At 41.1% G+C, this 26680-nt stretch overlaps 1 long non-coding RNA gene across 2 annotated transcripts; it reads left to right on the top strand.

Moving 5' to 3' along the window:
• The first annotated feature begins 4655 nt into the window (after positions 1-4655).
• Positions 4656-24703, top strand: LOC120610636 (uncharacterized). Of its 2 annotated transcripts, XR_005654970.1 has the most exons (4): positions 4656-4794; positions 6504-6599; positions 7491-7592; positions 24127-24703. It is a non-coding gene; the product is annotated as an uncharacterized LOC120610636 (long non-coding RNA). The 2 variants fall into 2 exon arrangements; XR_005654969.1 differs by lacking the exon at positions 24127-24703 and having other exon boundaries at positions 7491-7675.
• Positions 24704-26680: the final 1977 nt, after the last annotated feature.

Here is a 26680-nt window from a genome sequence, read left to right as displayed (position 1 = left end):
ACTTGTTAATTTCCTCGTTCCAGAAGGAAGTTAAAGACTTTCATAGCGTACGCACTTTCTGGATTACCCTTTCCAGGGTAGCAGGGAAGATATTTGAAAAGAAATTGTCTAACGTCGAGGACAGAATTTCTAACGGTGGAATTCGAGAGATTTTTGTTTTGCGCGTGTGGCAGTGGGGCTTGGCGATGGAGGGCGTGTTGCAGAGGGAACATCTCTGCATGCAGGTGCTCAAACGCATCCCCAGGCTGGGGGGCAGAGGCCGGGGGCCCCGCTCAGCGGCACTCCACACCATGGCTTTTAAAAGATGCTTGACGCCATTCAGGAAAGAGAGTCATATTAGGTGAATTTATTCAAATGCATTCAGAAATGTCCATGAAATCTGAGCACAGCCTCTGGAGAAGTAAACAGTGATTAATAGCAATATCTCTGGGCTGCTCAAGGGGTCTTTATTACGCTTTATCTCACAGCCTCATTAATGGTCTGGGAGAGAAAGACGCTAACGGAACTTTAATTAAATTCACAGTGGATATTAAATTGGAAGTGATCGTGAATCTCAGGGAGGACAGAAAGGCAACCTGAGTAGGTGAGAAATAGCAGATAAAATAAAATCCAGCATTAATGGGTGAAGAGAAATGCCTTCGAAATGACTCGCATGGAAATCATAAGGGGTGCAGAGACTGGTGTGTCGTGTGCCACACATCGGCCTCTGCTTCGGGGGTGTGAGTTCGTTTGTTCTTTCCAGTAACACGACGTCATAATTCTCATTTTGCAGGTATGGAGACAGAGGCCGGAAGAGGTAAAATAGCTCGCATAAGGCACACAGGTTAACAAGTGGCCTAGAATTTTTTTTTAAAAAACTCCCTCGAATCTTTCTGTCTTGGATTTCTTTTCCTCTAGGGTTATAAGGCAGTCGTAAAAGCATGCTTTTAAAATGTCCCTGGTTATTTGGTTTTAGTGGAAATGTATATTTTTGTGTATTAGCCTGAGGATCACCTACTCCAAGAAACGCTTTTCAGAGAAAGATGTTCACAGGAGGCATTTCTCTGTCACCATGATGTGGGCGCGCAGTCAGCCCGCTCTGGGAGGGACCCCAGCACGTGTGTCACTCGGAAAGACGGTATGCCCGCAGCATCTGCTTTGCTTTGTTCACTGCAGCATCACCTAGATCCTAGGAGAGAGCCCAGGACACAGGGGACATTCAGGAATAATTACTAAATGTGCTTCTGTCAGGCCATGTGGATGTCACATCAGCTTCCATTTGGAATAGAGAAAGCATTAGGCAGTGGTTCCAATGGCAGAGACGGGCTGCGGGTGCCAAGCAATGACATATTTCTGCTCCGTGCGCTTAGAGGTTTGAGTTGTGACACAACTGTCATTTCTAACGTGTAACCCGGGCGAGGAACTTAATGACGGTTTCCCTGCTGATGATGAGGGGTCATGGCTGTGCCCTCTCTCCTGCCTTCACAGGGTTGGGAGAATGGAATGACAGGTCCGAGAAGGTATCTGTCAACTCCAGGCCAGAGCCCAAATGTTAGTTGTTATCATATAGTTAGAAGCTCCCGCTGTGTTTACTAAATCTGATGTCACCCTCAGGCCATTGTTTGGAAAACAATTAGGCACGTTAAGCATCAAGTAAATTGACTATAGTACTTAGATAGTGCCAGGTACTGTGGCGCATCACTGGGGAACAGATGGCAGCAGACTGTGCTTTCTCTCCAGGTGAGCTTCGGAATCTTTGGGGATGGGGCCCAGGGATGTGTTATCGAAATGGTTCCATGAGACCGTGATATTCTGCCAGGCTTGAGAATAAAGACAAGTTCAAGAGAGAGGAGTAGGCTGGGAGAATGAACGGCCAGAGGGCAAGGAAGTGGCCAAAGGATGCCAATCCTGAGGAACCTTGAGTGTTGGTGGGGGAGAGGTCATAGGAAATGGTGTCAAAGTCAAGGTCAGAGACTGTGCCTTTCCCAGGGAACGCAGGGCTCCCGTTGCCCAGCCGAGGGCTGGTCTGGGTGTTCCTTGTCTGTTGGGAGAGAAAGCAGAATTAGTAATTTTAGTTCTGGTAATTGACGAATGGTCTTGCAAATAGAGGCAGTTGTTTTTAGGGTCCATGTTTCTGCCATGGGCTTACCTTTCTCCTATACCTAGAGCTGTTAATTAGCTCTGCTTCCTATTGTACCCTCTGGCCTGTCCATTTTCCCCAAGTCCAGCGGTGGATGTAAATCGTGGTCATTTATTGATTCGATAATTAATGGTTGAGCACCTGCTAGGTGCCAGGCCCCCTCTGTGAGGCCCTGGGAACAGGACAGGGAGCAAAACAGACATGATCCCTGCCCTCTTAGAGGTAGGTCAGGATGAAGTGGGGGAGCGGGGCATGAATGAAATAAATAAGTGCGTAGACAATTTTTTTTTTAAGTCTGAACATGCCGTGAAGAGATGTTTAGGGTCAGTCAGAGTTTACAGAAGGGTCTGCGTCAGTGAAAGTGTCTGGTTGGTCTTCCCTAAGAAGTGATGCTTGAACTGGTGTTGGCAACTAATGGGGTGAGTGGATGAAAGAGTGTTCTGGGCAGGGAAAAACCGTTCGAAAGTGCTCAGGAGTAAGGGGTATGCCATGGGAAGGTCAGAGCGGCTGGAGAACAGAGACAAAGGTGCTTTTCCCCGAGATCTTTCTCTTTGGCTTATGGGTGGCTGTCTTCTCCCTATGTCCTTCCTCTGTGTGTGTCTGTGTCCGCACCTTATAAGGACACCAGTCGTAGTGGATTAGGGCCCACTCTAATGACCTCATTTTAAATTAATTACCTCTTTAAAGGCCCTGATTTGGATGTTAGGAATTCAACAGAGGAATCACATTCTGATTTGGATGTTAGGAATTCAACAGAGGAATTTGGGGTGGGGGAGTACACAATTCAGCCTATAACAGAAGTTGTGAGCAGGTTTATGTTTTAAAGGCTTCTTTGACTACTGGACGGAGATGAATGGGAGGGATGAGACTGACAGCCAGAGGCCCAGCTGAAGTTTCTGTCACAGACCAGGCTTGGCTGATGCCGTACACCGTGTGATATGTATCACCTGTTCCAGATGAGGTTTCAATGTCTGTTCTGTCTCCCAGTATGACTTTATTTTCATGCAGAATATTCTAATGCTGTTAAAATCTAAACACTGCTGTATAAGCTATACTTTTTTTAAATAATCAAATGAGACGCTAGAAAATTTTACAGTGGAGTAGTATTTTCAGGTTTGAGCTTAAAACAAACAAACAGACAGACAGACAGACAGATCCCCTAGTCACCCAAAGGCAAAAAAGGAATGATTTTCTTTGTAACTTAATTACGAAAACTCCAGAAAAATAAATTTTGCATTATTGTGTTTTTTTTTTTTTTGCCGAAATGTCATTTGAAATACAGATAAATGAACAGATACTGTCTTTAAAAATATGCTTCTCTGACTCGTCAGGGTTTTTTAGAGAATGAAAGAGGAAAGAAAATACTTTCCAGCTATTGAAAATGCATTTTATTTGTTCTAGTGTATGGAATGGCGATTCAGAACCAATTAGAATCATCTCTCAATTCAAATAATAATAATCGCCAACACATATCTCTCATATGGAGGTAAAGCTTTCTAAAGCTTTAAGGGGTGGTAATATCGAAGAAGCACACCCAGATAATAAGCTGTACCTAGAACGGAGGAAGGGACAGATGTTGAGACCATTGGTCATTCAACAACGTCCATCTTCTGCACCACACACCACGGCAGATCTCAAGGACGGTCCGTGGCGAGCAGCTGGGAAATCGATCACAAATGCGCAGCTGGGGTTCGGCCATCCCAGACCAGATCCAAATATGCAGACAAAAGACCCAGAGGTCGACCACCCTCAGCCGCCAGAAATCACTGCAGGCGAGTCTTGGGCCGAGCGAAGTCTGGGGACCACGGTCAGAGCCAAATGCGTGCTGTGCGCCGTGGGCGGGAAGGAGGGAAATGCATTTCACGTGTCCACCTTGAGGGTTTATTATCCGGGAAGAGGTCTGCATGAAGCACGAAATCATAAGGAAACGCATCACAGCATAGAATTTCTCCACTTCTAGAGACCACCGCTGTCATTTTGCCTAGTTCTTGCATTTTGCAATGAGCGACTTACACAGAGAAGGCTGACTAACCCAGGTCACAGGCATAGGAGACGTGCTGGGATTCGAATCCAGGCCTCCGGCTCAGCATTTGGTCCACTCCGTGGTGACACGGTGACCGCCACCCTCGCATTGCCTCAGATACATTCAGATAGACACTCGGCACGTGGTTCTTACAAAGAGAGCGTCTAGTTTTCAACTTAAGATGCTTGGTTTTGTTTCTTAAGGGGACACATAATCCTTGCTCTTTTCCAAGTTCGAAATCTTAAGACCCTGCCAGCATTCTGGAAAGCACGGCCCTGCGAAAATCTCACCATCTGTGCTGGTTGTTGACTAGAGCAGTGACTGGAAAAAACACAAGGTCACCAGACATGTGGCCTGTTGAGCTTCGCTGATTCCTGGAATTCTGAAGTAGTTTCCAGAATTAATTTTTAACTTCTCTAGGTATGTTTCTTGCAATAACATTTTGATCTTGCTGGGGGAAAAATAAAATGAAGGGATCAGAGATTATTTTGTCCTAAAACGCTATCTTAGAATGCAAAGCGTTTTATGTAAGTTGGAACAGAGAAGGATTAATTATTCTACACGGTGAAGATTTAGGCCGTAAAGAAAGGAGCAACTGCCAAGAAGAAAGCATTACCATCAACTCGTCCAATGGAGTTGGAAGACAAAAGCGGTTAGTCCTGCAGTTTTCTTGGATTTTCTCATCCGAGGCCATCGCTTTGAGCGGCCTCTAAATTCTAGAGTCCTCCAAATCCTAATCCTCTGCCCCTACCACACAGAGGAGGCGTAAGGCGTCCAAAGTCCCCTGGCAGATAACATAGAAAGTTCGAAGGGACTCTTTCTGTGTCTACCAGTGGGTTAACTCTCAGAGTTCAGAGACGCAGGGATGAGAAACAGAACCTTCCCACGTGGGGATGAGTGAGGCGATTCCTGCTCCCACCCCTTGGTTCCTAGACCTACGTATTTTTCCTGCTGGGGACAAAGCTCCTTATACTGGTCACTGGTTTAGCGCGTGTACTGTGTCCTACAAGATGCTCTCCTCTACGCAGGCTAAACCACCTTGATTGGCACCTCAGCTGCACCTTGAGCAGACAATTCTGTCTTTCTGTCAGGCCGGCAGCTTCCGGGTGATAGGATGTGAGAGAGACCAGTGGGTCCCATAGTCATATTCTTGCCGCCACCTCTCCGGTCCTGTGGGGCTGTCGATGTCACGTGGCATGCAGTGTTACGGGGCCTGTGAGAATGTGCTTCAAATGCTCCGGAGCCTTCAGAATGCAGTGCTGGCCGAGGCCCTGGGAGCAAGAGAGGCGGACACGTATGAGGGTATCGTCAGTTCTGATACCTGTGGAAGAGTCCCGTAGAGTCGTCTTCCCACCAGGGGCTGCTTGGTCTCTGTGAGGGAAGGTGTCATCTTGGAGCCCGGTGCTGGTTTGTTTTGCTGGCAGGGTTTCATTCAGCGGGGTTAGAAGCCAGGCCAGTGCTGGGGAGAGGTGACCATGCTGCTGGTCCCACACACGGCCTCCATTTCTGTTCCAGGGCTGCTCTGATCATGTCACTATTGGGTCAGCACGATCAATACGTAAATATTGGAAATTTCTTCAGTTTAAATTTCAAAAATGGCAAATATTTATAGGCATAACTAATAATCAAAAGCTCTTGGCGGTCTTCCATAATTTTTAAGTGTCTAAATGGGTCTCGAGACTGAAATGTGTGAGAAGCACTGCCTTAGACCAATCACTGTGTCTCTCATTGGTCAGAACTACTGTGCCGTGTGTCTGCCCCCGCCCGTATGCTGGGGGTGGGGACACTGTCAGCCTGCCTTGAAACTGTGCACCGTGAGCGGGGGACAAGTGGCTCAACAAAAGCAAGTCTAGGACCTATTGTCAGCTGAAGGGGGGATACGCACCATGCCCCAAACCAACCAAACAAACTGCAGAAGCAAACCACGGGTGTCTGCACAGTAGGGGTCTCCGTTTCATCGTGTTCGAACCCTCAGGCATAATACCACGTAGAACAAGTGCTGTTTGCTCAGTGACTAAATGAATGAATGAGTGAACGAATGAATGAGTGAATGAATGAACGAACAAAGGCTGGGGAATGATCCAGATAACCTCTTGAAGTCCTCCCAATCCCGCGATTGTATTTCTCCGGTGGAATTACATTCTGAAGTCTGTATCTGTGTGTGTGCGTCTATTTGTACATTAAGCAGGTGGAGGGACAGTGACCGTGACTTGGGAGGTGGCACTTTCAAAGCCCCCACAGCCAAAAGGGCACTGAGAAGGTCAGACCAGGGGCTACCAGGGAACCTAAAACAGGCTGGAAGGTGGGGCAGGGGCCCCGGCAGCTTCTTCACTGCCCACTTCCTCTCCCTGCCCCATCCAGGCTCAGACATAACCCATCAGAAAGCGAGAAAGAATACTGCTGGGAGAAGCTGAGCCACCTGATGCAGCTCTGAAGAGGAGGCCCACGAGTTCGCAGGTCAAGGGCAGGGTTGAATAGGGTACTTAAAGATGGCATGGCAGGTCCGCGAAACAGCGAGCTAACGCTATGCATATAATGGCTATTGCCTTTCCGAGGTGATCCCGAATGCTGTCCGTGCATCCGCGTATAAAAGATGCACATTTAGGGAACTCAGAAAAGAAAGCGACTGATGGAGAGCCCTGCGGGGCGGGGCGGGCTGGCAAACAGCTCCGGGGCCGGGGATGGGGGAGGGTGCGGTGGGGGGTGCGGGGGCTAGAAAGCTTTTGATAAATAATTGCGCCGCGGGTGCCCGGGGCTGGGAGACTGCTGAAGCTTCGGGTTGGGGCCAGGAAGGTTGAGATGAGGCTGCTGATCCCATCCCAGACTCCAAGCCACGTGCTGCTTGCTGGGATGCTCGGCCAGGCAGCATCACGTGTGGACGGACTTCCTTTCCTTCTGTGAGGCGGGGCCAGAGACTTCTTGTTTTCCAAAGGCCTAAAATTGAAATGTGTGAAATTGGGTACCGCTAGCAAACTTACTGAAGCCTGGCAGAGTGTTTTGAGATTCGAGCAGGGACTTCGTTGCCCGCTAGAGATGGGTGGCTCTGATGGGGTGGCTCACACTCCTGGACCCGGGAGGAGGCCTGGACGTGTCGAGGACCGGGCTCTCGGAGAAGTCAGTGTCTGCAGCAGGCGTGGCCTCACCGTCTTGGATTCGCTAATATTTTGTTGTGGATTTTTGCAACTGTGTTCATCAGGGATATTGGCCTGTAATTTTCTTTTTTGTGACATCTTTTCCTGAAGCCTGGCAGAGTGTTTTGAGATTCGAGCAGGGACTTCGTTGCCCGCTAGAGATGGGCGGCTCTGATGGGGTGGCTCACGGTCTTGGAGCTGGATACCTGGGCTGCAGGAGAAGTGTTCACCACGTCAGATGATGAAGAAATACATAGAAACAGGTTCACAAATGAAAGCCACCTGGGAGACCTGGGAAGACAACCGTGTGGAGGACAAGGTCTCTGAAGTGGAATTTAGACTTGAAATCTAGGGTTAACTTATTCCCAAGTTAGCTGTCCAAAAAAAAAAAAAAAAAAAAAAGATCCAAAAGGGCCTTTTCTTTAGTATAATGAGTGGTGGATACCTTTCTATATGTGGACACACACATACACAAATAATTTATTAAATTTTTTAAAATTTAATTTATTTAAACCAAACTAAAACAAACAAATAAAAAATAGTTCACTAATTTCTCCCACCTCTCACCCGGTCCCTGCCTCTGGCAACCACCAATGTATTTTTGTATCTATGGGCTTGGTTTTTTGTTTGTTTGTTTGTTTTTGTTTGTTTGTTTTTTGTTTGTCTTTCTCTGACTTATTTCACTTAGCATAATGCCCTCAAGTTTCATCTATGTTGTTGCAAATGGCAAGATTTCATTCTTTTTTATGGCTGAATAGTATATCTATATGTCTATATGTCTCTCTCTCTCTCTCATATATATATGTATATATGTATGTATATATATGATATATATATATATCTCACAATATCTTTATCTATCATCCATTGATGAACACTTAGGTTGTTTCCATATCTTGGCTATTGTAAATAATGGTGCAGTAGACAGGGTGGTGTATATGTATTTTTGGATTACTCTTTTCATTTTCTTCAGATAAATAACCAGAAGTGGAAATGGTGGATCATAGAGAAGTTCCATTTTTATTTTTTTGAGGAAACTCCGTACTATTTACTACAGTGGTTACTCCAATGGACATACCCAACGATGCACGAGGGTTCCCTTTTCTCCACATCCTCGTCAACTATTATTTCTCGTCTTTTTGGAAATGGCCATTCTAATGGGTATGAGGTGATATCTTATGGGTTTGATTTGCATTTTCCTGATGATTTATGATATTGAGCATTTTTTTCAGGTACCTATTGGCCATCTGTATGTCTTCTTTGGAAAAATGTCTATTCAGATCTTCTGCATATCTTTTAATTGATTGTTTTCGTGCTATTGAGTTGTATGAATTCTTTATGTATTTGGGATATTAGCCCCTTGTTAGATATGTGATTTGCAATGATTTTATCCCATTCCGTTGTCTTTTCATGTTGTTGATTGTTTCCTTTGTTGTGCAGAAGTTTTTGAGTTTGATGTAGTCTCTCTTGTTTATTTTAGCTTTTGTTGCTTTTGCTTTTAGTATCAGATTTAAAAAATCATCGCCAAGACCTATGTCAAGGAGCTCACTGCCCATATTTTCTTCTAAGAGTTTCATGGTTTCAGGTCTTCATATTCAAATTTTTGTCCATTTTGAGTTAATTTTTGTGAATGGTCTAGTTTCATTCTTTTGCCTGCAGCTGTTCAGTTTTCCCAACACCATTTATTGAAGAGACCCTACTTTCTCCATTGTGTATTCTTGGCTCCTTTGTCATAAATTAATTGACCATATGGGCCTGGGTTTTTTTGGGGGATCTCTATGCTCTTCCATTAATACATATGTCTGTTCATGTGCCATTACTATACTGTTTTAACTACTACAGCTTTGTAATATAGTTTGAAATCAGAGAGTGTGATGCCTCCAACTTTGTTCTTGTTTCTCAATATTGCTTTGGCTATTTGAGGCCTTTTGTGGTTCTATACAAATTGTACAGTTGTTCTATTTTTGTGAAAAGTACTATTGGAGTTTTAATAGGCATCACATTAAATTTGTATATCGCTTTGGGTAGTATGGATATTTTAACAATATTAGTTCTTCCAGTCCATGAGCACATAATATCTTTCTAGTTATTTGTGTCTTCTTTAATTTCTTTTTGTTAATGTCTTATATTTTTCAATATACAAGTCTTTGATTAAATTTATCCTAGGTATTTTATTTTTTCTGAGACAATTTTAAATGGGATTTTTTAAAAATTTCTTTTGATAGCTTATTATTAGTGTAAAGAAATGCAACAGAATTTGCACGTTGATTTTGTATTCTGCATCTTTGCCGAATTCATTTATTAGTTCTAATAGTTTTTTTTTTTTTAATGTAGTCTTTAGGGTTTTCTACATATAATATCATGTCAATCATAAGTAGTGACAGTTTTATGTCTTTCTTTCCAGTTTGGATGATTTTTTTTTCTTGCCTAATTGCTCTGGCTGGGACTTCCAACACTATGTTAAATAAAATTGGCATCCTTGTCTTGTTCCTGATTTTAGAGGAAAAGCTTTCAGCTTTTTTACCATTGTGATGTTAGCTGTGAGCTTCATTATATTGAGGTACGTTCCCTCTATACTCGCTTTGCTGAAAGTTTTTATTATTAATGAATGTTACATTTTGTCAAATGCTTTTTCTACATCTATTGAGATGATCATAGAATTTTTAACCTTTATTTTGTTAATATGGTCTATCACATTGACTGACTTGCAGATGTCGAACCATCCTTACATACCTGGAATAAAATCCCACTTGGTCTTGATGTATGATCCTTTTAATGTATTGTTGAATTGGATTCGCTAATATTTTGTTGTGGATTTTTGCAACTGTGTTCATCAGGGATATTGGCCTGTAATTTTCTTTTTTGTGACATCTTTTCCTGGTTTTGGTTTCAGGATGACGTTGGCCTTGTAAATGTGTTTGAAAGAGTTCCCCCCACTTTTATTGTTTTTGAAAAAGGTTGAGCAGTTTTGGTATTAATTCTTCTCTGAATCCTTGATAGAATCCGCCAGTGAAGCCATTTGGTCCTGGACTTTTGCTTGTTGGTAGGTTTTTGATTACTGATTAAATTTTCATGCTAGTAATCAGTCTGCTTAGATTTCTATTTCATTGTGATTGAATCTTAGTAGCTTGTATGTTCCTAAGAATGTATCCATTTCTTATAGATTTTTCAATTCGTTGGAGTATAATTGGCCATAATAGTCTCTTATGATCCTTTAGATTTCTGAGGTTTCAGCTGTAACATCTCCTTCATTTCTGATTTTATTTGTTTGAGTCCTTTTCTCTCAGTGACTCTAAAGTTTTGTCAATTTTGCTTATCTTTAAAAGTAACAGCTCTATTTTCATTGATCTTTTCTATTGTCTTTTTAGTCTCTATTTCACTTATTTCTGTTCTAATCTTTGCTATCGCCTTCCTTCGACTGACTTTGGGTTTTATTTGTTCATCTTTTTCTAGTTCTCTGAAGTGTAAAGTTAGGTTGTTTATTTGAGACTTTTCTTGTTTCTTGAGGTAGGCATTTATTACTATGAGTTTCCATCTTAGAGCTGCTTTTGCCTCCTCCCGTACACTTTAGGTATATTACATTTCCATTTTCATTTTTCTCAAGGTATTTTTTGTTTTTTATTTTGATTTCTTCTTTGACTCATTGGTTTTTCAGTAGCATGTTATTTAATTTCTACATATTTATGAATTTTTCAGTTTTCTTTGTGTAATTAATTTATCGTTTTATAGCATTGTGGTCAATCGATAGGATTGAAATCGTGTCGAGCATCTTTTTTGGTTTGGAAATTGGAAATCTTTTTTGGTTTGGAAAAAAACGGAAATTGGAGACTGTAAGACAGGTACTTGTTAGAAATGCTGGTATTGGATAAACTTGCGTGGAGAGAAAAATAGGTTAAGAAATCTAAGTAGAGCCATTATAAGAAATAAAGAAATGGATGAGCAGGAAAGAACAACAGATAATAACCGATATGGCCGATGGCCTCCTCTGCCCCCATCATCCTCATCAACACTTGTCAATAGCACTTTTGGAGCGGTTATTTACAGTTACTTGGGAGCAAAAGAAAGTTGTCAGTGCCTAGGATGTTGTGGGGCGCCTTACTGTATTTGCTGGCATTTTCAAATAATCCATAAATGCTTGTTCTGCCACTGAAATCTAGTTAAGGGAGTGAAGACCCAGGTAAGGAGATAATTGTAAAATATAAAGCAGTATGTGGTAAATGCCAGATGCAAGGTCTAAGTGATGGGTTCTTGCAGGAATCCAAGTATGCAGGCTTCCAGACACAGGGAGTCTACACAGAAAGATACTTTGAAAAAACAGATTTGTTTGTAGATTAAGGCATAATTGAAAGGAGGAGAGACTTAGGTCAGGGACATAAATTGGGAGATGACTGCAAAACTATCAGATTGAAGGCAAAGAGGGGGTGGGCTATCTTCTAGTGGTGACAGTGGGGTTGAAAATTAAGAAACAACTGGAAGAATCCACAGAACATGTTGGCTAATTGGATGTGGCGATCGAGACGGAAGGAGTCATCAAAGGTGGCTCCAAGCCTGGGAAACAGAGGGAACGATGTTCTTGGCAGCAATAGATGATAGTTTTGAAAAGAAGGTAATGAACTTGAGATGTGATGAGTTTGAGGTGACAGGAGGTATTCCTAGAGGAATTTCCGGCAGGTATTTGGTGGTAGGTTCTGGTGATTGTTCAGAGCTGAATGGTGACATCTGCACACAGGTTATTGTAACTGGAAAACAGAGTGAATATGCTCCCTGAGGGAGAAAGTTTGCAGAGAAAGAAGACTAAGGAGAATATTTGAAGGGTATGCCTACAGAAGGTCTACAAAAGAAAGAAGGGGGATCCATGAATAAGACAAAGAAGGTGCAGTAAGAGGGTGAGGCAGAGAATCAGGATGGTGTGTTACAAAAAGCCCAGGTGCAGAGAGGTTCGAGAAGGAATGGGCGGCAGATGTGAATTGCTGTAAAGAGGCCCCAAAGAATCAAGACAAAATATTTCATAACGTTCTGGTTACAAATAGAGGATTTGCTATATTTCTTATACCTTATTTTTAATAGACTTTATTTTTAGAGGAGTTTCAGGTTCAAAGAAAAATTAAGAACAAAGTACAGAGTTCCTGTGTGCCCCCTGCCCCCATGAAAGCACAACCCCCCATCATCAACATCCCCACCAGAGTGGTGCATTTGTTGCAACTAGTGAAGCTATCTTGACACATCATTATCACCCAAAGTTCGTAATTTAATTAGAGTCCACTCCTGGTGCTGTACATTCTATGGGTTTGACAAATGTATAATGACATGTATCCACCATTATAGTGTCATATAGAATAGTTACATTGCCCCCAAAGTCCTCTATTCTTCACCTATTCACCCCTACCTGTTCCCTTACCCTTATCGACCACTGATCTTTTTACTGTCTCCCTTATTTTGCTTTTTCCAGAGTGTCATGTAGTTGGAATCGCAAAGCAAATAGCCTTTGCAGACTGGCTTTTTCACTTAGTAATATGCATGTAAGGTTGCTCTCTGTCTTTTTTATGGCTTAATGCTCATTTCTTTTTAGCGCTGAATCACATTGCATCGTCCGGATGGACCAGTTTGTTTATCCATCTATTTACTGAAGGAGATCTCGGGTGCTTCCAAGTTATGGCAATTATGAACGAAGCTGTTACCGATGTGTGGGTTTTATTTATTCATTTGCTTGTTTTTTGATTGTGGCAAAATACACTTACCATAAAATTGACCATCTTAACCATTTTTATATGTGCGGTTCAGTGGTGTTAAGTACATAATGTGCAAACATTATCACAATTCATCTTCAAAACTCTTTTCATCTGGCAAAACCGAAACTCTATACTCATTAAATGGTAAATTCCCACCCCACTCCCCCAGGCCACTTTTTGTCTCTATGATTTTGATTACTCTATGTACCTCTTATAAGTAGAGTCATACAGTATTTGTCCTTTTGTGTCTGGTTTATTTCCTTAGCATAATGTTCTCAAGGTTTCTCCATGTTGTAGCATGTGTCGGAATTTCCTTCCTTTTTGAGACTGAATAATATTCCATTGCATGTATATACCACATTTTGTTTATCCATTCATCCTTCAATGGATGCTTGGGTTGTTTCCATATTTTAGCTATTGTGAATAATGCTGTTATAAACACGGATGTATATATCTCTTCAGTTCTGTTGGGTATATACCAAGAAGGGGAATTGCTGGATCACATGTTGATTTCTTGTGCAGGTTTTTGTGTGGCCATATGTTTTTAACTAACTTGGGTAAATACCAAGGAGCATGATTGTTCCATCATATGCTAAGAGTATGATTCAGTTTTGTAAGAAACTGCCAAACTGTCTTCAAAAGTGACATTTTGCATTCTTACCAGCAAAGTACCATTTGACATTCTGATCAGCAGTGTGTGAGAGTTCCTGTTGCTCTACATCCTCACCAGCATTTGGTGTTGTCAGTGTTTTGGATTTTTGTCATTTTAATAGGTGTATAGTTCCCTAATGACACATAATGTGGAGCATCTTTTAATATGCTTATTACCATTTTTTTTTGGTAAGGTGTCTTTCAGTTCTTTTGTCCATTTTTAAATCAGGCTGTTTGTTTTCTTATTGTTGAATTTTAAGAGTTCTTCACATATTTTGGAGACAAGTCTTTCATCAGATGTATCTTTTACAAATATTTTCTCTCAGTCTATAACTTGTCTTCTTCAGGTATTTTAAAATTTTCCATTTTTAACTTCCAGTTTAATTCTATTGTGGTCTGAAAGCAGGTATTGTATAATTTCTATTCTTTTAAATTTGTTAAGGTGCGTTTTATGGTCCAGAATGTAATCTGTCTTGGTGAATGCTCCATGTGAACTTGAGAAGAATGTCTATTCTGTTGTTGATGAATGAAGTAGTCTATATATGTCAATTATATCCAACTGATTGATGGTGCTGTTGAGTTCAACTATGTCCTTACTGATTTTTTGCCTGCTGGGTCTGTGTTTCTGAGAGAGGTTTTGAAGTCTCCAACTATAATGGATTCCCTTATGTTTTTTTTTCTTGTAATTCTATCAGTTTTTGCCTTATGTCGTTTGACACTGTTAGATGCATACACATTAAAGATGATGTTTTCCTGAAGTATTGACCCTTTTATCACATGTAATGCTGCTATTTGATGCTGATAACCTTCCTGGTTGTGAAGTCTGCTCTGTCTGTAATTACTATAGCTACGCCAGCTTTATATGCTATATTCTTCCATCATTTATTTTTAATGTATATGTGTTTTCATATTTAAAATGGACTTCTTTTAGACAAGTTATGATTGAGTCTTGTTTATTGATGCACTCCGACAACCTCTGTGTTTTAATTGGTGTATTTAGACCACTGATGTTTAAATATTATTGGATTAATATCGCCCATACTTGTTATTGTTTTCTATTTGTTGCCCTTGTTCTTTGTTCTTACCTTTGTTTTCCACCCCTTTTATGCCTTTTGTGTTTTTAATTGAGTATTTTAGATGATTCCATTTCCTCTCCTTTCGTTGCATATTAATTATAGTTCTTTTTGTGCTTTTAAAATGGTTCTCTAGAGTTTGCAACGTACATTTACAACTAATCCGAATCTACTTTCAAATAACACTCTACTGCTTCACAGGTAGTGCAAGTACCTTATAATAACAAAATAGTCCTAATTTCTCCCTCTAGTCTTTTGTATCATTGCTGCCATTTATTTTACTTATATATGTTATAATCATCAAATACATTGTTACTATTATTACTCTGAACATACAATTATTTTTTAGATTAAGAGTAAGAAAAATAAGTTTTTATTTATTTTCCACTTGTTTCTTCTCTATTGTTCATTCTTTCTTTATGTAGATCTGAGCATCTGACCTATATAATTTTACTTCTCTCTAAAGAACTTTGAGTATCTCTTATAAGGCAAGTCTACTGGTGACAATCTCTTCAATGTTTTGTTTTTCTGAAAAAAGTCTTTATTTCTTCTTCTTCTTTAAAAGATAATTTCACATGATGCAGAATTCTATTCCCTTCAATATTTCAAATATTTCATTCACTCCATTCTCTTCTTTCTTGAATGGTTTCTGGGGAGAAGTCAGATGTAATTCTTATCTTTGCTCTGTATGGGGAAGGTGTTTTTATCCCATGGCTCTTGAAAGACATTTTCTTCATCTTTGATTTTTTACAGTATAAATATGGTATGCCTAGGTGTAGTTTGTGGACATTTATACTGCTTAGTATTATTGTCTGAGCTTCCTGGATCTGTGGTTTGGTGTCTGATATTAATTTGTAAAAATTCTCAACCATCATTACTTTAAATATTCTTTCTGTTCCATTCTCTCTTTCTTTTACTTCTAGTATTACCATTATGGGTATGTTATACCTTTTGTCATTGTCCCACAGTTCTTGGATATTCTGTGCCTTCATTTTTAGTCTTTGTTCTCTTTGCTTCAGTTTTGGAAGTTTTTACTGACATATCTTCAAGCTCAGAGAATCTTTCTTCAGTCATTTCCAGTTTACTATTGAGCTCATCAAAAGTATTCTTCGTTTCTGTTACAGTGTTTTTGATCTCCAGCATTTCTTTTTTATTCTTTCCTAGAATTTCCATCTCTTTGCTTACATTACCCATCTGTTTTTGCATGTTGTCTCCATTTTCCATTAGAGTCTTTAGCATATTAATCATAGTTGTTTTAAATTCCTGGTCTGATAATTCCAACATTTGTGCCATATCTGAGTCTGGTTATGATGCTTGCCCTGTTCCTTTAAATTCTTGTCAGGCTTTTTAGTATGCCTTGTAATTTTTTGTTGAAAGCCAGACATGATGTGCTGGATAAAAGGAACTTCTGTAAATAGGCCTTTAGTAATGTGGTGGTAAGGTGTGGGGGTTGGAGAAGCATTCTATAGTCTATAATTATGTTTGTCTTTTAGTGAGCCTATGCCTCTGGACTGTGAACTTCAGAAGTGCTTTTCAATCCTTCCACCCCTGCCTCCCTAACACATACGACTTTAGGTGGCACAGGATGACTAAAGGGGGCTGGAGTTGGGTGTTTTCTTTCCTGAAAGTCAGTTAGGCTTTGATAAAACTCCAGTAGATTAGGCTCAGGTAAAATAGTTTCTCCTGTGGGCAGGCCTTGTTAAGAACAGAATGCTCTGGTGATTTCAAAGTGGTTACTCAGCCCCCTCCACTCCTGGAAGCTCCAGGGCGCTTTTCTCCGACATTCACAGTGAGGATCTGGAGAGCTCCTGGAGTTAAAACTCACAAAAATGTGGATACGGCCCTCTAAAAATGCCCCCCCACCCCTGAGTTTATATCTCTCGGGCTTGTCCACTCTGAGCCTCTAGCAACTGTCAATTACAGTTCCAGCTTTCCTACTCTGGTACTGGTTCTCAGAGAGAACTCCACGAGTGGGTTTCTGCTTCCAGTGAGTTACGATTCTCTGTATCTACCTGTCTCTTTCCAATCTGGGGACAATACTTTGTCTCATGACCTCAATTTTATGACAGTTTTTTAGTTTGTTCAGCTTGTTACTTGTTAAGATAATGTGATGACTTTCAAGCTCCTTACATGCTGGGCTGGAAATTAGAAGTAATCTCTTCATTACTTTATTTAAATGTATTTTTTTAGTATTTTATTTTATTTTATTATTAGTGTCAAGTATATACTACACTGGTTAGACATCTGTATACTTTATCGTCATTATTTTTTAACGCTTGGAGAATATTAACTAATAGTGCTCAGTCTTCAACCAGCATAAGTAACAACAAAGAAGTATTTAAGGTAACAGCTTTGAGACAGCAGGGGACATAGGAATCAGTATATTCTTGTAGAGGATTGTGGGTGCTCTGCCCATATGTCTGGGTGGTATTCCCTGCCAGGAGCCCGACGGGGAAGAAACAACAGAAAGAAAGGAACCATGGAAGGAAGGTAAAGCAAAGGTCTTAAGAAATGCCGACAATGAAAAACTATAGTTTACCAGATGGCCTGTTCACAGTGCGCTAGGAATGACGAAAGCAGCATTTTTAATTCACCGGTATTTTTTCTTTCATTGTAGAAGAATGGCTCATGTAGGAACATTTAGAAGTTATTTCTCCAATAACAAACTTTGGGTAATATCTACTGGTGCTCAAAGTGATGCATCACAGTTTTACAATTTAAGCATATGGCATTTGTCTGCATGTTTTAAACATAAAGTAGACTTTTGGGCATATTTTGATGCATGGGCAATAATTTAAATTTTAAGTATAGGTAATAATGATGTTTCTTGATGAAAATGGAGAAATGGCCTCACAGTTTTTCTCAAGTGGGAGTCAGCATCCTCCGGAGAGGGATCAGACTGTCCTCCAGGGCTGGAAGTGCTCCATGGCACCGCTTGTCGACTTTGCTCCTTCTCGGTGCCGTCCTCAGTGTTTGACCCCCTTTCCGCTCTGTTTGGCGCTATCACTTGCCTTTTATTAGAACTGGTCATCGATCCATCCTCCCAGGTAGCTTGGGCAAGGGAGGATGATGGTGAGAGAGAGACGCAGGGCCGGGAACAGTGATTAGAAAGGGGAGCTCCTCTTCCCCTCATTGAAATTAGCCAGTCCCTCTTTCTCCTCTTACTGTGTTTGTAATCTTGTTTACAGTACCTATTGTCTCTCTCTCCCTCTCTCATTAGGTAGTGAGGTTTAGGAGCACAATGTTCTGTACAATTCACCTTCTCATTTTCTACAGGGCTCAACACATGCCTATTACATGCCAGGTGTTGCAGAAACATTTGGTGGAAGACAATCGAAATGAAATGCATTAAACTGAATTATGCTAGAAGGTTGTCCCAGGTCTGTAGCAGCGCGACATAATGGTTCAAGGTAAAGGCTTTCCAGTAAGCCCAATGAAGTCTCCAGAACTTTCAAACAGGATGGCTAAAAAGTGGCTGGCTCTTTGGGAGAGAGGTTAAGGCTGGTTTGTGCTCAAGCTGCATTTGCATAGAAATCACCTTGTTTTGACTAAATCAAGAAGCCTGCTCAAATCAATTCATAGTACTACTTTTGCTACAGGCAGATATGGTTTAAAATAATTTCTCCAAGCCTCAGTTCCCTCACGTGTAAAATGGGATAATAGTAATAACTATAATACTGGCCTTCACAGACTGTTGTGAAAATTACTGAGGTAATTTGTGTTAAGTGTTAAAGTTAGGCCTGGCATAGAGTAAGCACTCAATAAAAAGCTAACTGGCATTATTATCACTGTATCTGAAATTGGTCATATTAATAAAATGTTAGAATGTTAGAGCTGGAAGGCAGCTCAGAAACAGCAAAGATAGAGACTTTGCGGTCCAGAGACCTAAGCAGAAACCCTGTCTGTGTTCCCTCCCAGCAGGATGAGCTTGGGCAAATTACTCACCCAGCAAAACCTCCGTATGTGAGAATCACCTGAATTTGTTAAAATTCAGATTCCAAGGTCCTTTCTCAGATCTTCTGATTAAATAGTTTTGTGGTGGGGCCCAGGCATCTGCATTTTACAAAATATCAGGTGATTCAGATCCATCAGGTAACTCTGGCTTAATCTCTTGGAGTCTTAGGCCTTTCTCCCCTTACTGTGGGGCACTGATACCTGCCTCATGGTTTGTGCGTGAAGAACATCCGGTCTCGAATCTAGTTTATCGTCGGTGTTCAGAAATGTTGGCTCCCTTCCCTCTAGATAGTCTGTCTTACCAACCACGTCTATTCAGAGCCAGAGAAGAGATCAGCATCTCTAGAATGTGCTAGCAGTCGACAGAAATCAGCCAACAAATTAAAGAGCATCAAACAGTAAAGGGCAAAAGAGTCTGGGAAATACATTAGACATATTTTGAAAAATATAGGCCAGTCATAGAATGGATTCCCACTCCCTCCCCACAATTTAACCATGTATGGAAATCAAAAATTCCACTCCGGTGAGCACATTTCCCTGCTTCCAAATGCCAGGAGCCAAGTGAGCGGAGAGCAAGGACCTGGCCCGTTACCATTGGCAGCGAGCAGTTTCATAATGAGTTTTGGAAAACTGACTTTTTGCTGGCCTCTGATTCATTAATGTGACATTGGAAGAAAATTAACAGGGTCTGATGACCTCAGAGGACGTTTGGGGAGAAGGCCAAGTCCATGCTAAACTGAGCCAGCTACAAAGAAGAGGAAACTTGAGTCTGCCCACAAGTTCTCCTTGGCTCTCTCACACCCCACCGCCTTAGCTGACGGTCGCTTCTGCTGTCGCTATAGATTGGCAACTTGCAAGCCTGGTGTCTATAATAAGCTGGATGAGCTCATCCGTTAATGCTCGTCCTTCCTGTTGTACTCTTCAGTATGTTAAGCGGCTACTTAACTCTGAATTGTCACAATCCGCGGCATCAGATAATGATATTTCTTTGCAGTATAATTGGTAAAGAACTTGGTGAATGCAAAAAAAAAAAAAAGAAAAATTCCATCAACTGTCCCCAAAACACGAGAGGAAAAAACGTTCAGACTTCTTTGCTTCTTTTCCTTTCATGCAAAGAATACACTTTAAACATAACTTTCTCTCTTTTCATCTGCCGCTTGTTGACACAGGATATATAGCAGCAGGGAGGAGAAGAGAAAAATCTATCGAAAGCTGGTTCTGTTTAACAGAGTAAATTCGAGTCTGTTTTTAAAGAGAAAGAGCTGTAATATTTTTTTTTTTTTCAGGTTCAGCAATGGCAATATCATTAGAATAGCAGCCTGCCTTAAGGAAAGAATTTTGTGATTATAAATGCCTAAACAAAGTTTTGAAACAGAATCTGATTTGCCTCTAGGTAGCTGTTTTTATTTTGTCTTAATTTATTCATACATTTGTTCGGTCACTCACCAAACAGTGGCCGCTGCCATCTGTGTTAGACAGTGGGAGGGGTGGGGGAAGCTCTGGTGCCCTCAGGAAGTACCGATCCTTTCTAGAATCTGCTAACATCGAGTCCTCGGTGTGCTCCCTCACGTCGGGCTCGATATTTTATTGAAACTACTGGTTGAGCAAATACTTGTTGAGTATTTCCTCTGCGTGGGCTGTGGGGCTATATGATCCTTGCCTACCCCAAGGGGCTGGTGTGGGGTCAAGTGGGTTCATGCAGATAAAGTGTCCAGCACTTGCAGCCTAGAAAGTGTTTACTAGAGGTCTGAGGAACGACTGACTCCATGCCCGGGGGAAACCATTGCTGGGAAAAGACGAACAGTGAATGTTGGAAGGATGAGAGGGTGGGGAAGGTGAGGCTTTTACCACCTTCTGGCAGCAGAGATCCGCCTCTCTTCGGCAGTCACACTTTTTGACATTCTAGTCTACTTACCTTTGCTTGGGTTTCTCTCTTTGGCTTCAGCTACTTTGTGACTCCCTTCCTTCCTTCCTTCCTTCCTTCCTTCCTTCCTTCCTTCCTTCTTCCTTCTGACCTTCTTCCTCCCACCTGTCTCCCTCCCTCCTCTCTTTTCTCCTTCTGCCCTTCTTCCTTCCCCCTCCCCCTTCTTTTCATCTCTACGTTTCTCTCATATTCATTCTGTAGAACCTGCCAATACATCCTAGCAACGCTTTACTCTACCAGATTTATTCGGGGTGATACAGAGGAGCCATCAGGGGCCGAGACTGCCCAGGATGACCCTAAAAGCATCAATCGACTGGCCTGTGTGAGTTAGGGTAAGGGGAGTTGAGCTGGGCCAACCTGAAGGGGGGGTATGGTGTTCCTATTAGAGCTTAAAATATCTGGATGCATACACATATATTGCTATATACACCTTCATATAACTCTTATTCGGAGGAGATTTTGATATTCTGAATCAGGAATCAGAAATGCTGATTTTTCAACGAGAAGCATGGAAGTTAGCATGACCGACTGGGGTATTTAAAATGAAAGGAATGAAGGGTTATTGATTCTTGTGAAAAAATACAGCTTGAAGAGTTCAGTTGTCATTTCCTCAGCATCCATTTAGATATTTTAATCATACAGGATCATGGATCAAAGAAATTATGTACCTTCTACATTTTGAAAAAAATATTTAATAAAGAAAGGACCCTGTGTATTATCTTCCAGAGACTCGGTCCCTAACCATGTCTTTTGCTCCCCGTGAGGGCAGCGTCTCTCCTCTGGGTCTATAAGTCCCCAAGGGCAGGGCCAACTGTACTTTCCGTCCCCCGTAAACCCCCAGAGCCTGGTGTGGTGCCTGGTGCCCCAAATGCTCAATACATGTCTACTGATATAAAATAGTTAGGTGTGTTAGGTCATTTTGAAATTCTACATTTTAAAGCCCAAACAGGATTACTCTAAACAGGATTCTTGACCCAGTGACAAATTAAAAAGCCTAAGAGAGCATAGCAAACCAGAACACGATGTTAAGGGGTAGTTTCGCTAATGGGATTTTAAATCACTGATATGAGTTCCAGTAACAGATTCTGTTTGTAGGTAATAATTATTTCAGGAACTCAGCGCCAACAGGATGACACCCACACTCTACAGAGAATTCATGGTGGGGGCCCAAAACTACGATGATCTAGACGTTCATCGTATAAGTGGATTCAGTCCTCAGACTGGGTGGGGGAGGAATGATTTAGAAGGGAAATGAGAAAAACTAAACAAGCGAACTCTGACTTCAGCTTACCGAGAATGATTTTCTAGTTTTAATATCAGCAAATTAAATGACATGGCTAAGCTGTTTGAGTAATCTTCGGATATGTCTAAACCAAATAAGTGAACTCAGCAGGGTTAGTTTACTGACTGACTTGGGTCACTGTCTACTTTGTGTAATTCATTGGGTGACTATTGGTTTTAAATCAGATCAAAATATGCATGAAGTTGATTCAGTGGCTCATCTAAGATGTAGTCAAATGATAAGGATGACAAAGAGATTTAATTAAGTCTAAAAGATATCGAGATATGAAAAAGTAAAAATATAGACACAACTAGAAAATAAAATCTCAGAATTGTATCCGTCAATGAATTATTGAATTACATGATAAACTATCGATAAGCTCAGACAGGCATTTTGTTCTGTTTGGTGAATTTTCTTCCTTACCTACTAGAAAGTATTTTTCATCGTATTACGTTATTAATAGAGGATTCTAGACCATAACTAACCATCAGCTGCTTCCTGTGTTAAAGATAATGACTGCATCTAGCAGGAAAGTTTGTTTTAGGGAACGACAGAGTGTGGCTGTAAACGGGAAGCTGAATTGAACACAACGGAAAGATTTGGTTCTCAAATTTGCTATACAGCTCATTAAGATAGTGTTTGGAGCAGAGGGGTCATTATTTCTTGGATCCTGGTGCTTGCAGAGTTGCAGAAACAGGCCACGGAGAAATGAAACAACCTAATCTCTCCCTCGCATCTGTTTAGCCATGCATATATTCACATTGTCCTTGGTGTCAGTGAACCCAGCACAAGAATGTTCTTTCTAAATCTTGCCAATATCCTTAAACTGCTTACGAAATTGAACTATACGAGGTAGTTTTGTTTTGAGTCTTTTTTTTTTTTTTCCAGTGTTAATCTCTAGCGGTTTCCTTTCTTTGCTACTTACCGTTGAAATGCACGGTATTCACAGACAAAGTAATTGTGTCTAGGACACTTTTCTCTAAAGAATGCAACTCTGGACTGTCAAGCGTGTGTCCTTGCCTGAAACAGCCATGAGAGTTGACCTGGTCCGCATCTCTTCCCCTGACAAGACTAGGAGGGTCATTACCTGCGATTTATTGAGGACCACAGTGGAATTAGTCGAGGATGATTAAAATCGTACTATTGAAAAGAATGAAAACTATACACAGTTTACAAATAACTTAAGTATGGTCATGACATGGGGCCCCTCAATGGGTGACCTTACAGAGCCCAATTTATAATTTAAAAATATTTTTTTGAAGTAAAGCCTCTACGGTTTTCCATATGTGCAGGAATAGAGGTCGCCTTCGAACATATATATATATATATATATATATATATATATATATATATATATATATATAACCACACACACACACACACACACACACACACACACACACACATATATTTTTTTTTATTGTAGTAAAACAATAAGTAACTGTTTTTATTATTTTTTAAGTGTACAGTTCAGTTACATTAAGTACAATCACAATGTTGTGTAACCATCACTACTATTTCCAATACTTTTTCATCTTCCCAAACTGAAATTCTGTACTCATTAAACAATAACTCTCCCCCTTCCTCCCAACCCTTGGCACCCACCTGTCTTTCTAAATCAACTATTCTAGGTACCTCATGCAAATGCAATCATACAATATTTGTCCTTTTGTGTCTGGCTTATTTCACTTAGCATGATATTTCAAGGTTTATCCATGTTGTAGCGTGTGTCGGAATTTCTTTCCTTTTCAAGGCTGAATAATATTCCATAGTATGGATAGACCATGTATTTTTTTTACCCACTTATCATCCATTGATGGACACTTAGGTTGTTTCTACCTTTAGTCTACTGTGAAAAATGCTTCTGTGAACATGGATGTACAAATATCTCTTCAAGACCCCGATTTCAAGTTTTGGGAATTGTACACACAGAATTGGAATCGCGAGATTTCACGGTGATTCTATTTTGAATTTTTTGAAGCACCGCCATACTATTTTCTACAGAAGCTGCTTTGTTTGATGCATCGTCTTTTCAATATGAAAATAGAAGGCAAGCGACCCTCTGCCCTGAGGAGGAGCTGTCCCTGGACTTTTGTTGTTGTCGTTGTGGTTGAACTCAGGCACGACTCTTCCCTTGGTGTGCAGCACAAGGGAGAAAGACTTGAACAGTGGCCTTATTGATGCAATGGGGCCTATATCTCAGTCCCTTTACTGTCTGTTATCTATTTGTGTTTTCACAGATTCTGAACTGGAGAGAAAGGGGACATCATGACGCTTCATGTGCTACACCATTAAACACTCATTCTGGCAATAGAATCTCATGGAGTAACTATTTAATTTTCCTGCCTACTGTTCTGTGGGCTCTGGAATAAAAAAAGCTGGCAGGACACAAAATTAACATTTTTTCTTTGATAAAAAAATAGTATGACAACGTTAAGTTTCATATCAATGAGAGGGATGCTTTGCAACTCATTGGAACAGTAGTAGGTCTAGAAAATGACACAAGGAATTGAGCTGCATTGTGAATTCCTACTTAAAAAAAAGAAGCCATCATTTCATTTGTCCGAGCGAGAACTAACACTGTGAAAAAAGCGTTAGAGAAGAAATTTCTATTCCTATTTACGTTCTTCTTTTAAAATTGAGCAATTTCGTCTCTTTTAAATGAAGATTTTCATCCTCCCATACACACACACACACCCTGGAGTCTCATAAAAGTTTTTCTGCGTGAGTGAGTAGCTTCTTTATCTACCCAGATTTTGTGGGAATTGTCATTTTGTGCCGATGAAATAAAAGAAAATTTGATTCAGAAGATTGAAACCACAGTGTTGCCCACTCTAATTATAAAGATTCAAAGCGTCGGGTCTTAGTTCAACGATGAACTTAGAGAATAAAATATAGGTTTGTCCAGATGTTTTGTGAGCTCAAGAGAACAAACACATTTCACTTGTCTAAGCCTCAGAAATGAAGTGTGCTGGGCACGGACTCCCGCGTGTCGCACCCGAGAGCAGGCTAGTGTGTGTAAAGGACAATGACATTTAACTCCAGGATGAGGGCCTTATGACTCTCAAGAAGCACTGGTCTTGAACTGTTTGAGTGGCACCAATAATAAGTATTAAATGTTTTTTTGGTGTGTGTTTATATTTGTGCCTCGATGCACTCGAGAGAATGAGAAAACACTTCGTTTCCACATGTTTGAGTAAATGAAATGATAAAAAAAAAAACAAACACATCCCACATGTGTTCAAAGGCAGAAGAAACTGCTAACTAAATTTAAGCTGCTATATATAGTAATAACACTAAAAATAGTTTTTAATTGGTCCAATTACTTCCTGGTTATTGAGGATCCTTTTATAATTTTTCAATTATCTAGGTTCCTGTGATGGTTGATTTTATGTGTCTACTTGGAGGGTGTGTTTGGATGAGATTAACTTTTAAATCGGTGAACTCTGGGTACAGCAGATTGTCCTCCACATGGTGGGTGGGCCTCGTCCAATCAGTGGAAGGTCTGAGAAGAACAAAAAGACTGATCTCTCCAACCAAGAGGGAATTCTCCCACTGATTGCCTTCAGACTTCATATGCTTCATCTATTGGGTCTCTAGTTTGCTCACAATGCAGTTTTTGGACTCACCAGCTTCCGTAATCATGTATCATGTAAGCCATTTCCTTATAGTCTCTCTCTCTCTCTCTCTCTCTCTCTCTCTCTCTCTCTCTCTCCACCCCCCTCTCTGTCTTTCCTATTAGTTCTGTTTCTCTAGACAACCCTGACTAATACAATTCTTTTCTCATATTCACATTTTCTTACTGTCCCTGAATTTCTACATTCTGTAAGGGAAACTCAGATCAGTATTTCATGCTTTTCTTTCTTTTAGTGGAAAATTAAGATAATTTATTCTATATAACTAGAAAAACTAAAGGTAGGGACATACAGGAATAAATAGGGAAATATTAGTTAGGAGTCCAGCAAGAAATAGATTTCCACTTGAAAGAATTTAACCGAAAAGTGACTATTCACAGAAGTGTAGACAGAGGTAAAGGAACCAATGAGGCATAGCGAGGCCCTCCAGGAGCTAACATTAGCAGGAAGGGGTGACCACCCGCTTTTCTGAAGGGGCAAGAAGGAACTATGCTCCCAGAGCCCAGGAGGGCAGGGCACCTGGAGAGACCACCTGCCCGAGGCTGCTGTAGAAGGAGTGAGCCACAGTCAGACTCTGACTGAAGCTAGGAGCAGAGGAAGCAATACCCTGATCTTTCTCTCATCCCCACTCTGATCTCCTGCCAGTGCCTCCAGCTGACCCATCCCAAAGGCCAAGAACTGGGAGATGCAATCCAGGGAGGCCAGCCTCCTGTGACACACAGCAGGGGAGGGGGAATGGGTCTGGGGAAGCAAACGGAATAGCTAGCGCCCCTTGAGAATAGTCCAAAAGTTTTTGCTATGGACTAAAGAACAACCACGTTTCACCTCTGATGGACCTTCCAGCTCCTGTGACCGTGTGGACACAGGCTGGAACACTCGCTGTCCTGCCCACTTGGATTGGGCCCAACTGCCGCTTGCTCCTGCTAACCCCGAGCAGAGCAGATGGATGGCTACCACTCTTGCTCAGATTGCTCCTGGCCTGCCTTCTACCCCTGCAGGTTGCTCTGGTCACCCCACGGAAGCTTCTCTATCCTCTTCTGTGGCCTCAGCCAGCCTCCAGCAGGCCCCCAAACAAGTGGTACCTCTTATGACCATCACAGATGATGTGACCCTTTGAAATCTTTTTATCTGTCATTTACTTCATGTTGGTGACATATAT

The sequence above is a fragment of the Pteropus medius genome, unplaced genomic scaffold (genome assembly GCF_902729225.1).
Source record: "Pteropus medius unplaced genomic scaffold, Ma_sr-lr_union100, whole genome shotgun sequence".
NCBI lineage: Eukaryota > Metazoa > Chordata > Mammalia > Chiroptera > Pteropodidae > Pteropus > Pteropus medius.
The sequence above is the reverse complement of the archived record's forward strand: the minus strand, read 5'-3'. Positions and strand labels throughout refer to the sequence as shown.